This window comes from Orbicella faveolata, unplaced genomic scaffold (assembly GCF_042242905.1).
Source record: "Orbicella faveolata isolate gen_17 unplaced genomic scaffold, um_ofav_v1 contig_12, whole genome shotgun sequence".
NCBI lineage: Eukaryota > Metazoa > Cnidaria > Anthozoa > Scleractinia > Merulinidae > Orbicella > Orbicella faveolata.
Window position 1 is genome coordinate 9,004,705 of NW_028301539.1, and position 17,880 is coordinate 9,022,584.

At 36.9% G+C, this 17,880-nt stretch overlaps 1 long non-coding RNA gene and 1 pseudogene across 2 annotated transcripts; both read right to left on the reverse strand.

Moving 5' to 3' along the window:
- Positions 1-1,288: 1,288 nt before the first annotated feature.
- Positions 1,289-16,234, reverse strand: LOC149116473 (uncharacterized; annotated as a pseudogene).
- On the reverse strand, positions 6,180-8,446 carry LOC149116474 (uncharacterized). 2 transcript variants are annotated; one of them, XR_016205762.1, is made up of 3 exons: positions 8,014-8,446; positions 7,370-7,573; positions 6,180-7,045 (listed from the first exon to the last, which is right to left on the reverse strand). It is a non-coding gene; the product is annotated as an uncharacterized LOC149116474 (long non-coding RNA). The 2 variants fall into 2 exon arrangements; XR_016205761.1 differs by having other exon boundaries at positions 7,370-8,446.
- Positions 16,235-17,880: the final 1,646 nt, after the last annotated feature.

Below are 17,880 nucleotides of genomic sequence, written 5' to 3' on the forward strand. Positions count from 1 at the left end.
TGCTCTTTGTACCACTTGTGACGTCATCAATTTAAATGTCACCAGATATTATTGATAAGCAGATGGTAGAGCTAGGATAGGCCTTTCCGTACAATGGTCAGGTTTAGATATCGACGACATTCCGACGTCGCAAATCGAAAAACAAAGTCATCCGTTTTGGTGCAAAAACGGTGGTAAAATGGTCCACTATGCCTATGATTGATCAAGGTCCATTTCTAGGCTTCGCCCGTAAGTAACATCCAACTTTCCACGGCAGCCAGAAAGAACATGCAACCCACAAGGTAGTCAGAGTATAAGGGCCGAGGGGAAAAGGAAAGGAAAGGGGCAACAAACAAATTGAGAACGGACAATGACAAAAAAAAGTCCAAATTTTGGCTTACGCGCATGCATAATCTTAGCAAAACTTAGGCTTGTCTAGCGTCGTGGCAGCCAAAAAAGCCTAACAAAGCGGTAAAAAACGGTATTTTTTTGGTGAAGGTTGAGTATTCAAAGGGTTAAAGATAAAGCACAAATTTCTGCAAAACTTTCTTTTTCTCCATAATTCTGTCCAATTGACCATTCTTAGCCCCTAACGAGCAAAATTTGGCTCGATGAAGGAATTCATACATTTTTGGTTAATAAATATTGGCCTTTCAGTAAAATTTCCTGACTGCATGAAATAAGCAAATGCAAAACAATCTCTTAACACATTTTAGAAATCTAAGTTATTTTAATGTTTAAGGCTCTGTCGCCAGAAAGATATTGCATACTCCAGCGCGTGCTTGTATAGGATTTGTATGGACTATAACGAGAGTGAAAATGGTCTCGAAAACAAGAGAGTGAGACGCAGTGGCAAAGATGAATATGACGTACGCTGTATCATTTAGCAGAAAGCTCAGCTCGTCGACTAGTCATTTACTTGGAGAGATAAATTGTTTCAGCACGTGACAACCGTTAGCCAGAATAACTGGATGGTCCTATTTCCGTATTATTTAGCATCAAACTACTGGTAATCAATATTTTTGCCACCGCATGGGAAACTTGTTCATTGCAGGACCTATCCCTGATCATTTAATCCGCTAAAGAAGCCTTTTGAAAGAGGACTTAAAGAATCTGTTTTAAGATACAAAACCATAACCCTGGCCTGCCCTGCTGAAATCTGACCACTCAATCTACAAAGCTCCATGCACCAACCGCGGCTTCTCCAATATGTTATATTGTTATTGATTACATTAAGTGATCCCTGTCAGTCGAAATTGTTTATTCGTAGCTAATCTTGTATTGTAACTAACATTAATAAGATACACCTGTCGATATATAAAGTGGGCTGAGTGTCAGTGATTGAATATAATAGGTCTTATATATGATAACTTCACACGACTAAAACTCACCATCAAGCCTCGTTTGCGAGAATATTTCTAAAACCTCCGGCACCTTCGTGTTGTCTTGACGAGGGTGTTATTCTTATCTCTGCTTCTTTGGGAATTTGTCCATGATAAATTTTCAAAACGAGGGCTGGTGGTGAAATTTGCTTGCCTGATTTCATCATGCATAAAGGCTATTGACAACCTATTAATCGTAATGTTATTCAGGTGTTGGTCTGACCAAAATAAGAGAACTCTGTATCTGCACCCAAATGACTGATATACTGCTACAAAAGATGTAATGGTCAATGATGTGTCTTCTTGGTGCATTCATCTGACAAACACGACTAGCACGTCAGCGACGCCAACATTTCCTGCAAAATAAAATTGACACAAAACAATAAATGTACGTTTCGCCCTTGACTACATAAACTGGAGTTCTGAGCGGTATAAAACGGCTACTCCTAGGCCTCGTTTGGGATCATTTAAACCTAACTTTAAACTAGGACAATTGTAATCTAAAACAATTAAAACATTTAAGTTGTGCAGATTAATGAACGACGCCTGGTATTCCAGTCTTTTATTCCATTTACCGGGGTGCTACATGAACGAAACTTGCATTTGAGAAATATATTCACTGTCAAACTTTATCACAGTAATTAAAAAAAAAAAAAAAAAAAAAAACGATCTGGTATTTTCATCTCCTCCCATCATGACCAGTCTCGCAAATACAGTTGAACCGTTTCAAACGGCCACCCCCCCTCCTCCTCCCCCCCCCCAAAAAAAAAGAAAAATCGGACACCTTTCTGCAATAAGCCACTCATTTTCGTCCCAGTGGAGATATTTGTTATTAGTATAACTTCCAAAGGTGAATATAAGAATCGGACATTCTGATTGGTCGAAAAGCTTATCATGTGACGTTATATTCACTCCCGCTGGAGCTTGGTTACTAAGTTCCCCATCTTTGCCATCTCGGGAAGTAAACATTGCGGACAGTTGCTGAAAGACATCAAAGCGAGTACAGGATAATCAAAAGGATGGAGAATTTTGAAAATGACTGCTGTCGCTCTTGGACCAAAAATCTTTTCAAGAACTCGTATTCAAGGCTTTTAAGAATCGTAAACGCAGTGGTTGCGTCGATCGCCAGCAGGTCAGATCGATTGACCGAAATTTATTTTTCTTCAAACTAAAGCTACTCATCTTTAGGAGATGATGACAACTGTGAATGAAGCTAACAACGATAAAACAAAGGTACCAGATAAATTTATTTTTCGCAGTGTTTTGCTCTTTTGTTTTACTACCGAACTCGATGAGTAAAACGATTGGCAATCGGGGTACATGTAAGCTTATTATTAAAACTACGGCTGTATTATATGCACACGAACACTGGCATCTGTGTTTTTATGTTTTAGTCCATTATTTTGTAGTCCTTGATATTCACCTCTGAAAATTTTACTAAAATTCGAATAACTGTTGAATATTATAACCTCCTAACGTGGTCAATTTCCTCTTTGGGACAAGCCCGCAGGGAATCATGGTAGTTGTATCTATCATCTTGGACTGAATCTGTGTTTTGATGAATACAACTACCATGATTCCTGGCAGGCAGATAATTGACCATAAATGGCCACCTCTCCACAGTCGCCAGTAAACTGCGACCTTCAGGCGGCCGTCGCAGCGAGAGTCGACTTTACTTTCCTTTTTCACCCTATTCTAGATCTGCTGACATTTTCCCACTTACAGTATATGCGCCTTACATTGTAAAAAGCTTCTGTTAACTTTCAACTCGTGGGGCGATAAACTTCTGGAGGAACCAATCTCGACAAATTCAAAAAGTTGAACTGTTAAAAATAATCCTCCCTTCCCTTTCCTCGAAAAAGGCTTTCTAAATCGAGAATTGCGCTGTTCTATCTTTATGCTGAAGCTTGCGCTCACGCGAGTGTGCAGTGTACAATACAGGACTCCTACGACGTAGAAGGATTAATCTGGTCAGAGTCGCATGCATCACTTAAAATAGTGTACTACAAGACACTGCATTTACCATAATCCTCCCAGACAACAGCGTTCCCCAGCTTGCTGTATTGAATACTTGGCATAGCGAAACGCGTTTCCCAAGCGCAATCAGGTCCAGTAATAACTAATCACCCAACGTCACTACCACAACCTCCGTAGGACTTGCTAATATCGAAGTATCGCTTCGGTCCGCCGATCAAGTTGAAAAATTGTAAGCTTGCATCAGTTGTGAGGTCATTCCATGGAGACGAAATAAGGTTTGTCTGTGAAAACCAGTCTAACCTGTTTGTGCCAGAACCATTGAGCTTAAGAGAGACCACTTCATTTCCTCTCTCGTACAACACTACACGGACCTAAAATCACAATGCAATGACATCATTTGCAAAACAAAGGGGTGAGTGGAACCCCTTCCCTGGGTTTTCGTTGTAAAAAGATATTCCACGGCGTCATTTACAAGGTGATATATTTTAGCTGGTAATGACTTTGGCCATCGTCACATAATGTCAGTAAGCCCGCCATCTTGGATCGGCCTTGGATTTCACTATTTTCTCAAATAATACAATGACATTATTTGCAAAACAGAGGGGTAAGTGGAACCCCTCCCCTTGGTTGTCGTTGTAAACCGATATCGTCGTCCTTTAGGCCAAGTAAAAATAGAAACAACAAAAAAAGTAGCAAATGTTTCTCGTCCCTGCCCGCTTCTTTTTTTGGGGCCGTCTCTCTCTTTTTTTATTATTTGTCATTAGTAACGTTTGTACGAACAAACACCAACTGGCGTTACTATTACTTTTTACCCAGTTCTCCTCAATTGAGTACAAAGAAAAGAAATGGCTTTTGTCTGCGTCTTTATTCGAAAACTCAGGCTAAAATTTTAAAGCTTTGGTACGCTAGGTCCGTAGTGGATACGTCATTACCTTTCAGGATTTATTTTGCAAGTTCGCTTCTGGAGAATTTGACGATGGAGGAAAAAACATCGACATTCGAAAAACACAGGTAAGGAATGCAAACAGCTTTGCATTAGAAAAATATTGTGTCATGAAATATTTTTATAAGATCCACTTGAAATGCATATTATGCTCTAGATTTTAAATAGCAGTTCGATTCGACCTCCAACTTTTGCAATAGGTTTGCATCTCGATTTAAACTTGACATACACAATAGTTGCGAGTTCAAAGAGCAGTTCACAAACCACTTGCAAGTTCGACTGTTAAAATGTCCAAAGGTTTTCCTCATATCGTATGATGCATCACGACCTTGTTGTTTAAAACATGGATCAAGATAAAACAAACTCGAGTTTAATCATATCTGACGTTTCATTTCAAGTTATTAATATTTGATCTTGAAATTTGTAATAATGTGTAAAGAAAGCATTCAGTTGGAAATAATACAAAAGATTCCCTATTTTCTCAAAAAGTCAGAAAATACCCGAAATGACGCAAAAGAAACCGAAAGTGATAACAGAATGAAAAACGATAGTCTACAATGTTGCCCAAGGAGAATTCGGTCCAAAATGAGAGAATTCTGGGTTAAACTGTATGTCAAAATAATTGTATGTGGTTGGTATGGCAATGTCAAATAAAGTAAAGAGACAGTTGACAAGTCGAAATCTCTGTCAGGGATGAACGAACAGTCGCTGAACATCACCCTACCACCCGCCAATCACCATCCCCTTGCACCTATCTTGTATGTCTTAGAGTAATTGTTTTTGGTGTAATTTCAGGCAAACAGTTATATCTTTAGCTTTTAGAAAATGCAAAAAGGACTTTAATATGCTTGAAATTATTCTGGTACAAGATTTTTGCCCACTAAAAGATGAAATTGGTCGTTTCCTGTAGGATTACGTCTTAATTCAGTTAGTAACTAATACAGACTAGCAATGTGATCTGTTTTCGATAGTGTAATCGATAGTTGTTTTACGATTTTCCCCAGCTCCGTTTGATAACCTAGCATAACGTTTACCTCCTGAGGATCAAAAGTAGTTCAGTTCACAACAATTCGGTTCTTGTAGTGTCTCAGATATGTTGTAGTTACATCAAGGGCAGCATTAACATTCTCTGACAGTGTCAAGGGGGAATTCCACTAGTGACCCACTTCTGTTGAAGAAACGCCGCCAACTGCCTTGAATATCATTGTCCAACCTTGTTAACAAACACAATTAAAAGGTTTACGTGTGCACATTGCTGACATTTTCATAATATATAGATTTAGGCCAGCCTAAAAGCGGAGCTCCTCAGTTATTTTTCGGAATGTTGTTACTAATGAAAATAATCCAACATGTATGAGGTAAATTGCGAATGATTTAATAGTTTCAGCCGGAACTAGTATTACATCAGCAGATCGAGGTGTAAGATGGTGTAATTATGAAATATAGAGCCATGATTTCAAGGATTTCTTGGAAGCCACCAAAAATCTTGATCACAGAACAGAACTGTCTTCTGTGCTTTTTGGTGGCATTTCTTGTTCTTTCCTACCTTATTCAAGGCATTGTTATTAATCATTATATTCTTCCTTAGTTAACATGGGGACTCCCACACAAAAGAAGTTTACACATTTTTTTGTTGTGGGGACTGATTGAAATGCAGTGGTTACAATATACTCAGTCCTTGAATCTCTACCAAATGAAATCTCACAAAAATACCAAAACAGTATACATATGTGAAATGTTGGAAAGTTTTGTTTTCTAGCTTGTCCCCAAAGATACATTTAGCCATCTTCACTATTGTATGGAGTCTCCTCCTGCTGGAAGGGTTTGCAATAAGCAAAATCACCCTCGCATGAATGGTACTTACGATATATTTTTTTTGCTGATCATGAATACTTGCATAGGCTTCTAATAATAATTTTATTATTCAATTTCAATGTGATTTGTTCTTTTTCTCGACTGGCATTGTGGACTACAAGAGCTGTTATTGGGTTCCATTAATTAATTTTGCTATGATTAAATTATACCAAGAATTATCAGTAAGCTAAGAGGAAGTTATATTATGTACATGTATTTGTCTGCACTACACAACCAAATGCACTCCAAGGTTATCAGGCATAGGTACATTTGTCAGAAGAGCCCAGCATATCCAAGATATGTTTTGACTGACACATCAATTAAGATAATTTACAGCAAAATGGCTAAAAAATACATCAATATCCTACATGCACCAAAGCCAGGCATGGGGTTATAAGGCAATCATTTAAACAACAGATTGAAATAATTTATAAATAAGAGAACACTATTTCTACAACAGAATGGAACAAATTAGCCTTATCAAACATTGCGAATGGCAAGGCTGTCTGTAGAATGTCACAAATTTCTCAACCCTTTCTTTCTACAAAAATGATAATCCTGCAACTTTGCTTAAGACCCAGTTCTCCATTTTGTGTTGGCAAAATATCAATTTATGCCATGCCCAATGCAGATTATCACAAAATTGATTTAAAAGCTCAATAAATATCATTTTAAAGCCAAAAAGCCAATTATTTAAACCATGAGTAAATTATCTCTAAGAAAAACTGATTAATTTAAAAGGCACTTAAAGATAATTAGTTAATATGTGTTTCTTAATAATGCAATGCAGTGTATCTGTCACAATGTTGCAGCTATGATATTACTACAAACAGGATGGGTTGCAGAACTGAACCTCCAAGTCAGTTTATTCAATGAACTTGGTGCAGAATCTATAATCCCATCAAGTTGTCTGTAAATGCAGAGAAACCAAACAAAGCATTACAATCATAAGTAATGAATTACTGAACTCTTTTACATGTCTGAACAGTGTATGTTCCATTAATATTGGGGATCTCTCAGAAGCTGCATCCATGATAAATTAATTTGTTCCCAGATGCATTTGTTTATAGAACTTTTCACAAATTAATATCTCTGTCGTAACAGTGATGTCTGTGTTCTACAACAATTAGTACACAAGAAAAATACACTCAGGAAGATATTGTTTACAATAAAAATCAATGCCTATAAGCAATCACAAGGACCTTAAATTTATATTTCCTCAGAAATATCTCACCAGGCCATGGTTGCTTTGAAAATCTTTGATGTTTTAATACAGGCTCCCCATCTGTAAACTGTTCATATATTGACTGACAGGAACAGTCTTGTAATTCCTTTCTTTGATATACAGTGTACTTCATTGTTAGTTGTTTACTGAGTGTTATTAGTGAATCAAATGCTAGGGGTTGGTACTCCAACTTTCACTGTGGCAGGCTCTGCCCTGAAATACAAAGCAAACTTACATAACTGTTATGAACTTCGCCACTTGCTTTCAAGAGCAAATGCAATTTGCTTCAAACAAGAAACTGGAACATTGAGGGTTACAACAATGTGCACAGTCCCAATCACAGGGTCATCCAGGCTGTTTGGTTGTACATGTAACTGCACAACTGTATATGAGTTCAGCTTCCAGAAGAAAATCAGAGTTTGTCAGGATAAATACTGATGTTCTTGCTTACTCAATGAATGAATGTGCAGTTCCAGAAGATATTCACACCCAACACCCATTCATGGCCAGTCTTTAGAAATTCCAAATTAAAGTATCAGGAATCAAGAGCTCTAATAGAGAAAAAACCTCCATGTGGGGTATGAATCTTTTCTTGAAGAAAACAATGTCTGAGAAATCATTAATTACAAAATAATGTTTAAGAAACATCTTACCTTTCAGAGAATTTTTAATCTACACTGTCTGGCCAGTTCATATACTTGACAAGTTGACACTCAGGGCGTGTTTTTAAATTTGTGCACTTCAACATCACATTACTATGTAGTAGCACTGGTCAAGTAAAAACAGCGTAATTTGGTTAATTAATATACACTGTACATTATTAGGTTGAAATATTGGTGTAGATTGTTGCACATCAACAGATACAGAAACTATTTGCACCTGAATCATAACGAGTGAAAAATCTTGCATGAGACATTTACATGTACATGTAACAGCCCTCCACCTCAGAACCATCACAGGTATGATATGATATTTTTAAACTCTCTGAAATTTCAGATTATTCAAGATTAACATATGCACATACATCATCTGGGGCAACCCTAAAACACTGAATTTGGAAACCGAAATCCGGAATCCAGAATCTGGAATCCACAATCCGGAACCAAAAACCAGAATCTGGAATCCAGATATTATGAATGATGATAGAAATAATTCACTTCAGCAATGTCTAATAAATAAATATGAGCAAAAATTATTTTGTTGTTATTTATTTTCTTGGCTTTACTTCAGCCACAGACTGTAATTGCTAAAAAATTATTGACTAGTTCTGAACAACCCTTAGCTATATATCTGGCCCAGTTGGTCAAAAGCTGCATAAAGCTATCCATTGGGTACATCACTATCCAGTCAGGGATACTGATTTTTTAGGTGGATAGAGTTACTCATAGCCTGCGAGCAGGCTCTAGTATCTGTCTCTAGTGTCTGAGCAGGCTAAATAGTGTTTTTCTGCATTGGCATGTCACCAAGAGCCTTCATGCGGCTTTGCCACTCACGCCCCCAGCCCAAACACGACAGCCTTCTCATGGGCTAAGTTACCAATCTTTTGTTCAAGCTGGCCCTGGTGAGAGCCCGGTTCTTGTCTAGATCAAATTGCTCTGAGATGACTGGTGAGCAGCACATTAACAACAAGCTATTATAGGCTATTGCGGTGAGTTTCGGGCAGTCTTTTAGCATCTTTTAACAACACATGGTCTGATTTGTTAGCAAGTGAGAAGCAGACGGAAGTAAGTATACAACATTTCTACAAATTGTTTTAATATGATGGTCGCCAAGAATATGAAATGCTGATTTGTCACAGTATCAGTGTGGAAATTGTGTTAATCTGGAATTGGTCTCGTATCTATTGGAAAAATCAAATTTCATATTTAGACCAGACGGGTTAGCCTTTGGACTTTGAAAGTAGGGGGCGTGACCGTCAATGTACAGGGGGCTGCCACTGACAGATATCCTGTTCTCTATGACATTTTCTATCTTGTTCAGTATCTACTAGACATAAAGGATAAACTTATACTTCCGGTAAATTGAAGATCACTTATTAAACAAAATGGCAATTACTAGCAAGCTTATTTTAGACGCTCTCGAGGTGCCTGGAATAAAATTAAGACGCACTTTACTGAGATTCTCATAATCATAGCCCTCACTAGAAATAACGGTTGCATGATTTCAACAGACGGGGAATTTTTGTTTCAAAAAAGGTTAAGTTTGAGGTCCTTTTCACTTGGCAGCTTACTTTTTACAGTCGAAAAGCTAAGCAAAACAATTTTCGTGTATTTGAAGAACTTATTTTCTTTGATTTGCAGATTCCGGTTTCCAGTTTCTGGATTCCGGTTTTTGGTTCCAGATTCTGGATTCCAGTTTCCGACTTTTAGGGTTGCCCCATCTTTAACAGAGTGTTTGCTTCACATTCAGTTTACACATGGCTGTTATCCAGCATAGGCAGACTTATAAGTTTTCCTTCAAAAATATATTGCAACTATTGCATCTTTCATTACCTATTCTTGTGATGAAATGACACAAAATCCAAGAACAAGAAGTCATAAGCATAGAGCTAACTTACGTAGTAGCGTTTACAGTTCCTCTTACTGTCTGCATTAATGCCATCCATAAACTGGTGTTGCCTGGACAATGTACTCATTATTTCTCTGATCACACCTTTTAAAACATCACTGTTATATAATTTGTCTTGAAAAAGCAATACATGAAATGTTATGCCTTTGGCACTCACCAAATACCTTTACATGATGTATAATGTACACCATATCAACATTCACAATTCTTTTTACTCTCATTGTAACTCTTTTGTGTCATTTTCCCTCACTTGAAGACAGGACTTCCACATTAGGTGATAATTTGCCTCTGGAATCTCTATGAATTCCCAGGGAGTGATAACAATTAAATCGTGACTAATTTTAGCAAAGGAGGCGTTCAAATGTCAGATTTTAATGCTAAGTTTATACAGTAACTTTACATTACTCTTCGTATATATATATATAACCTCTCAATTATTGCACCTATAGACAGAAGGTGTGCTGGGGGAAGAAATGTTCTAAACTCTCTGAACTTTTCTCCCTTACCTGTAATAGGATGACCATTATGAACTACGGTTTGTAACCAACACCAACATCAGGTTATGTATACACATGTATATTTTGTTGTCGTCTGTAATCATAAAAAAATAAAAATTTAAAATCCTCCATAAAGTTCATACTCAATAACACTGCTACATGTAGTGCTGTTACTGGAATTCAGTTTAAGTGAAACTTTTGCAACAGCTCTGTCAAAATTGTTTCTAGCAGTTAAGGCGGGATACCAGAATATACATGTAGCACACAGCAAAGGCTAGAGATACACACATGTTAGTTATCAGTTAGGATTTGGTGAGCTTCTGTGCTGTAGGTATGGTGGAAAATAATAGATTATCAGTAATGAAGGTTCCTGAGACATTTTGACAGCACTGAGAGGAATTAATATATAAATTCACAAAAGAAGTTCTTGCCCTGTCCAGTTCTCTGTAATAAAAATATCATTCACATACAAGTCATTTATTATATATGGTTTGTGTTTAAAGCCGATATAATGCACTCTGATTGGCCAATTCCAGTGCATTATTTACATTTACATGGTATACCTCAGTAAAATCATAAAACATTGCGTGCGACTAAAATGAAAAATATAAAAAATAAAAAATAAAAATAAATGCCTGATTCATAACAATTTAAAATACTCAACACTAAAACGAATGTAATTCTTTACTTGAAAATTATTCTCCCGTAATGCCCATGGGCCAATAACAGGCATGCTAAAAAGTCCTAACACAAAGTAAAAGGAAATTAAGAAAACTATTGCTTTTTTCCGGAAAATTGTGGCGACTGAAGACAATGATGGAACACTCTGAGAGTGCATTCTATCAACCTGATGAGATAAAATTTAAGGAGAATAGAGAATTCACAAAGTTATATCACAATCGAATTGGTACAGGACAGGAGAAAGGAAACTGTACAGCCAGGAAGAAACTGAAACTTTCTTCAACAAGCAAAAAAGTATGCATGCACAACAAAGGAAACAGTCAGTGACATTCATTTAACAAGTTAGTTAATAAAAAATTAGTGTGAAGAAGAGAGCAGAGAGAGAGAGAGAGTGGAGATAGGAGAATGCTCTCTCCAACTAAATTGTGTATATATGTATGTAAAAGTTATTCTTATTACCGAGAAATGGTCAGGGCAAGAACTTCTATTACACTGTTCAATTTACAGAGTTAATTAGTACCATGTCACTTTTTAGGAACATTTCCATATTAAGTGTAAATACCGCATTGGGGAATAACCTCTTATTAAGAAAATAGGGTCCATGTACGCCCAACCAAAAGCAATGGCACAAATAAAATGAAATAGCCAGTCAAAATCAAAGCAGAGCTTTATTTGCAGACAGGATTGCCATGCATAATCGTCTACTCGACATTTTGGACTATATGAGCATTTCACCAAACCGAACTAATTGGACAGACAACAAAATAAAACGAGGAAATCTACATTATAAACACAAGATGCATATCACTACATCTGAGCTCGAGTATCAACAGCAAATCCCTTCTCAATGAAAGGTGACCAAATAAAAGAGAGGATAAAGAAAATTCGTTTAAGCTTGCGGTGTTAAAGTTTAAAAATTATTCACGCTTTTGAATATTTTAATTTGAATATTACTGAGAGTCTGTATTTTTGCCGACGGCTTAATTTAGCTTTGCAGTCATTTTATTGGCAGTAGCTAATTACCAGTCTTCAACCAAATTAACCTCGGAATTCACAAAAGCACTTCGCCAAACCGAATAAATTGAACTAACAAAACGAGGAACTCTCCACACTTTGTAATCCAAATATGCAAATATTCACATAGAAACAAAATTAAATTTAGCAAATCCTGTTCGCTTCGAATTAAAATGGTTTGTAGACCTTCCTTGGTTTTCAACAACAGAGGAAGAAATTTTAGCAGTCTACGAAGCGGCAGTGCTAACTAACTCAGAGAAAACTTCAAAACTCGCCCGGCCGTGTTTACAAGTACGGTTTTGGTTAAGCTTATTTTCAGACGTGAGGTTATAAGCTTAAGTTGACGACGAAAATCGACAGAAAACTTAATTTGTTTACAACTTACAGCAACCTCCAAAGCGACCCACGTGTTATTGTTTAGAGACGAGCGAAATTAAAACGATGCAATTTTTAAAATCTCTTACAGCATGGCTTCCAATAAGGAAGACTTTTAATGGATTCCAATTGAAAATAAGCTTATATCGCCGAGGCAACTTGTTAATTTTCATAGCAAACGCAACAACAAAAGTCACTTGACCTGACCAAATCAGGTGACTTTTGAATTTTCTTGCACGGCTGCACAGCATCACGTTCGCGCGAATTTTGAACTTGGTCATGGGGAGTTCGGCAGTCTTCTGAATCAATTTGTCGGGTACTTTCGCCTCCTTTCTATAGCCCTCGTTACCTTTGGTTCACGGCATTGTTCGGTATTATTTCACCTCCTTTCTCTAGCCCTTTACTAGCTATAATTCACGGCATTGTTCAGTACTGTCTCGCCTCCTTCTCCAGCGCTGACCCGCTCAGTCTTTTTCGCGATCTTCTTCGCTACTTCTTTTCCTGTTAATTCTTGCTTTCTGTTTTTTGCTTCAGTGCAACCCTGTCTTAAAAATATTAGATCAACCTCTGCTATCGTTTTTCTTTAAAAATCCCGCTAAGAAAAATGGTATTCTCCCGCTACAAACCGAAGGGTGCATGTCTCTGTCAACCTATTAGCTGGAGTATGGCGCCATCTTGCGCGACTCCGTCGTCGTCGCCGTCGTGCGTACGCGCCCACGAGCAATACCGCTAGCCATGATAACCATGAGAAAATCAATTCATGGGTTTCCTTTTGTTCCCTATATGGGTATGGGGCTCCGCTTGGCGGCCCTTCGGGCCGCCGGAGCTGCGCTATAAATGATTATAAGTCTACCACAAAATAGAAAGGACATATCGTCTACGGGTTATAAACAGCGATTACAAAAACCAATAATCATATATGATTATCTTTAACACTCCTCTTGTTTCGTCGTTGTAGTTAGAATGTTTCAACTGAGCTAGGTTTAACAACACAACGAAACAGAGCACATCAGTCGTCAAAACAAAGTTAGGAATGCAATATAACATAACGCGTATCGTAACTACTAACACATCGTAACCGGACGAAACATAAGTTAAATGAATAAATTAAAACAAACTGAGAACTGGAGTCTGTCTAAGTAAGTTTAAATCGCATCAATCTAGGATAGAAAGAAACTTGAGGCCCTCGCCATTTTTTTCAACTTGGACTAAACTGAAGACAACAACAATAAAGCAAGAAACATCCACGATTAACAAGTTATAACAATAGTCACCTCCTTCGTCGTTTGTCTGATAGCAATAAACAGGAAATGGATCCAGGCCGTGGTTAAGAATCTTGACAATTCCAGATGTTGGGAAAGCGTCCATGCAATTATCAGAAACTAAAAATAGATTTATGCCAAAAAAAAAAAAAAAAGATTTTCTCGCAATACAAATCGCAAATTCCTTTAATCTAACCTTCCGCTACTTGGCAAGCATACGCAAATTGAAGCCCATAGATATAGATATATTAATATTTTTTTACCATTAAATAAATATAGTTATGCCACGCTTTCGCGAGGTATACCATGGAATATCCCAATTTGATATCACGGCAAAGAAAATACAGTGGCCAGAAAAAGAAACAATGCGACATACGCGCGGTGCTTGAGCGTAAGAAGGCTGGTTGTAATACCCTTGAAGATACAACGGCTTTCTTGTATTCTGATTGGCTGTCCTTTCTATGGCATGGTATAAAAGCTCCTGAGTAACAGCTTTGTATTTAACTAGGTAGAACAGCACCTTAAAAAATTGATAGTATTTATGCTACACAGTTCTGTCTCTTCCCTGTACCTTTTTCGCAGTTTCCTCCGGCAAAACCAACGTTACACTCACATAGATATCCCTAGTTTGTAAAACCATTTAAGCATGTCCCATTATGCGAGCAAGGGTCACTGGAGCAAGGGTTCTGATGAGGTAAACAAGCAGCCCATTACAAACTCGTATTGACACATTTTTTGTTGTTGTTGCTGTTAAATGAAAACCATGCGCTAGGTTTAAACTCCTCACCTGAGTAGCCCTGTAAATAAATCCCTCCTTTTCCTTTTATGGTCAGAATTGCTTAGCTCACAAACCATTTTACCGTTGATTGGTGGGCCAATGTTAATCGAGACACACTGGCTTTCCATTGTGCATAGGTTTTTACTGGAGACGTGTACTCCAATAGAACGGTTTTTTATCACGTGACCAACGAGGGCATAGCCATCCACTGGTGTTGTAAACTTTAGAGATCGAAATATACCTGAAAAAAATATTTACAATTACGGTAAATAGTTTATAGTGCCAAACCTAGTAATAGTCTTTAACATACAATGTAACCTACGAGCTTTTCATACTTATTATGCTGGCAACATACCATGCAAAGCTATAATAATTAGAATATTTCAACATGCACTTTTGAGAACGATTATACACCTTCTTCTTATTTAGGCCTAACAAAATAGCTAAGCGAAATAAAGGACTAGTAAAGTTTAGGATGGACAATCACAAACTAAGGATTGAAACTGAAAGCGGATATGATCAAATCCTAAGGATTAACAGACTCTGACTATAGTATTTCTGAATTATCTAGTCAAATTGAAAATGAATCTTATTTTTCTTAAATACTCTATTCTAAGAGATGAATTTTACAGAAAAATAGGAAATATCGTTCCGATTTTTTTACAATTATCTCCGTTTCAAGCCATCGGCAAACTTAAGACCTCTGCATATCATTATTTTAATATTCAATTTGCAAAATTCATTTCATCTTGCTTTGATCTACGCAATATTCGTCAAATCAAACCAATGTAACGTGATCGCTATAGCACAACTTAATTATATGTTCACAATAATCATTACCCTTAAAGTTTTAGTTTACAAAATTTTTTGCAATACTGTATGTATTCATGGTCATGCAATAAAACCTGGTTGGTGTTGTTGTTGTTGTTGTTGTTGTTGTTGTTGTTTCATAGAAGTCATTCCGGGCAGAGATGGGAATTGATGGATCAAAACAGCAATGTTCAAACACATTTTTAGCTGTACTGTATACTGTATGCTTATTTCAACAGTGGTTATAATAATTGGTGAGTTTGACAGCCTAGAAAAAATGGGTGCTCAATTGTCACTCAAGATCATCAAAACGAAAATACAACAGTTTTCTAATCCTCACCCAAGTTTGCATGGACAGAATAAGTTCCCGCTAAGTACATTACTACGAAAAATTAAACATTCAAGATGGATGATATGCTCCCGCACCCTTCCATTCATAAAGCATAGTTTAAACTTGGTAAAAATTTACTACTCATGCAGGTATTGAACAAACAATTTTACGAAAACAATGTTCACTTTTTTTTATGATCAGCGCAAAAGCAAAGTAATACTGTGAACAAAATAAGCAATTATTATCGATAATAACACTCGCATACAGTGTATATACAGTTTGCATTTTTGATAGGGAAGATATTTTCCACCTGGCACGTAGAAAGAGTTTAAAAACCTTGTTTAGCATCTAGGGCGCAACTCAACCAGGCGCCGTAAAGAATAATCGTGAATAGCAGAAGGAAAGAACAGCCTATCATAATGACATAAAACTTGTATATATCTGCAAATCACCATACCATAACAAGAGACTGGTTAGGCCTTTCGCTATACCTGACTCCATAACATCAATAGGTGTTTCTTGTTAAATATTAATATCATTTTTAACTGACTTTTTTCTTAATGGAAGACTTGGCGAAGGAAGATATCTTTAATGACAGCCTGAGCAAGGGGTGTCTTTCTCTCACTTTGTTATGGACAAGAAAAAAGTCAAAATACCGATGTTGAAGTATCACAAGAAACAGAATTAATGCCTGAAATAAGAGTTAGCGAATTAGCATTAAGCTATTAATTTGTGGGTTTAACATTGAGTTGTTAAAACAGCGGCTCAGCAAGATATTGAAAAGTGTTGATTTTGAGACTTCAATAAGGTAAAATATGTAGAAATGAAAACTTAGGTTATTGGTCGGGTACCAGTTCCTTTGTACATAAAAGACAGGTTGTTAAATTGATGTATGAGAAATTTCCGTTGATACGTATAATGTTGACTTTTTTTAATAAAATATTTAAGCATGGAACCATGTTAAATGTAATGCCTTCCATTATCTCATCTATTGGTTTACATGAAAGAACATAACCACTGACAGAATAAAAAATCGAATTCGAGATGGAAATAGTATTCTGCTCTAAGTGATCGAGCTACAGAGAAAACAGGGAGAAAACAGGAAAAAAAAAAAACATCTGCAATGGAATCACGTGGCCTCTGTGATATTTCTTCGCTGTCCCCCATTGAGCTATAATTAAAGTTTTAAGCTAATTCATTAGAACTGTACATGCGTTTTATCACCCACCAGGTTTGACTTCTAGAGCAAATCAAGAAAAAACTGCACCACTTTTTACTTGAACGCCGTTTAACATGTAATGGAACTTATAGCTGGGCCAAATATTGTTCCTTAATTTGGCGATATTCTAGTCGCAAGTTTTAACACTTCAAAAACCCGGCCATTTGAGAACTGGTTCCAAATATCACCCTGTAAGAATGTTGCTTAGAACTGAACGATCAGAGGTTTTCTTTGGACTCCTATTCAATCGTCTGAGAATGATTACTAATTTTCTTTTTCCTTTTTTCTTTTTTCTTTTTTTTTTTTTCTTTTTTTTTTTTTTTTTTTTCATGAACTTGAATCGTGGGGCCAAAAGTTGGCATGCATACCCCAATTACGACTCTTTTTTTCATATCCACGTATGGGCATGTGAGGACGTAAATACAGCAAGGAAACTTCTGTGCCTGAACTTCTCAACAGTATGAGTGATTCTCAATTTTATAAGGAGGGCAGCCGTGAAGAAAATGTCATTATCAAAATGACACAGCCACACGTAAGTACAAACAATATATTACGAGATAAAAAAGCCAGAATTATGCTAGCTAAAAAGTCTCAAAATTTAACGCTCTAAACAAACGCATCTGTTGGTCCAATGAATAAAACAAAGTCAGACAATCTCAAAGCTAGTCAGAAACTAAAACAATTTCCTCAGAGGATAAGATAGGCTGTGGTTGGTTATGCTCTCAGTCTGATTATAGCTTAGCAGCAGGGCTTTGAAAAGCGCTGTTTCAGTATAGATACATTAGTTTTGTTACTAATTATAAAATGCCCCCTACAACGGCAATATTAACGAGTCGGCAATCAGCCTCTTTTCAAAATTGAGATTTTTCGAAGCTCACTTCTGTTTGTCAAGAAGCTTCAGTGTCAACTTGTTACCTGATTGATCTAAATTGTGTTAGATACTTTTTTGGCAGGCTTATCATGTGTCTTCTAGCATTTTCTTTTG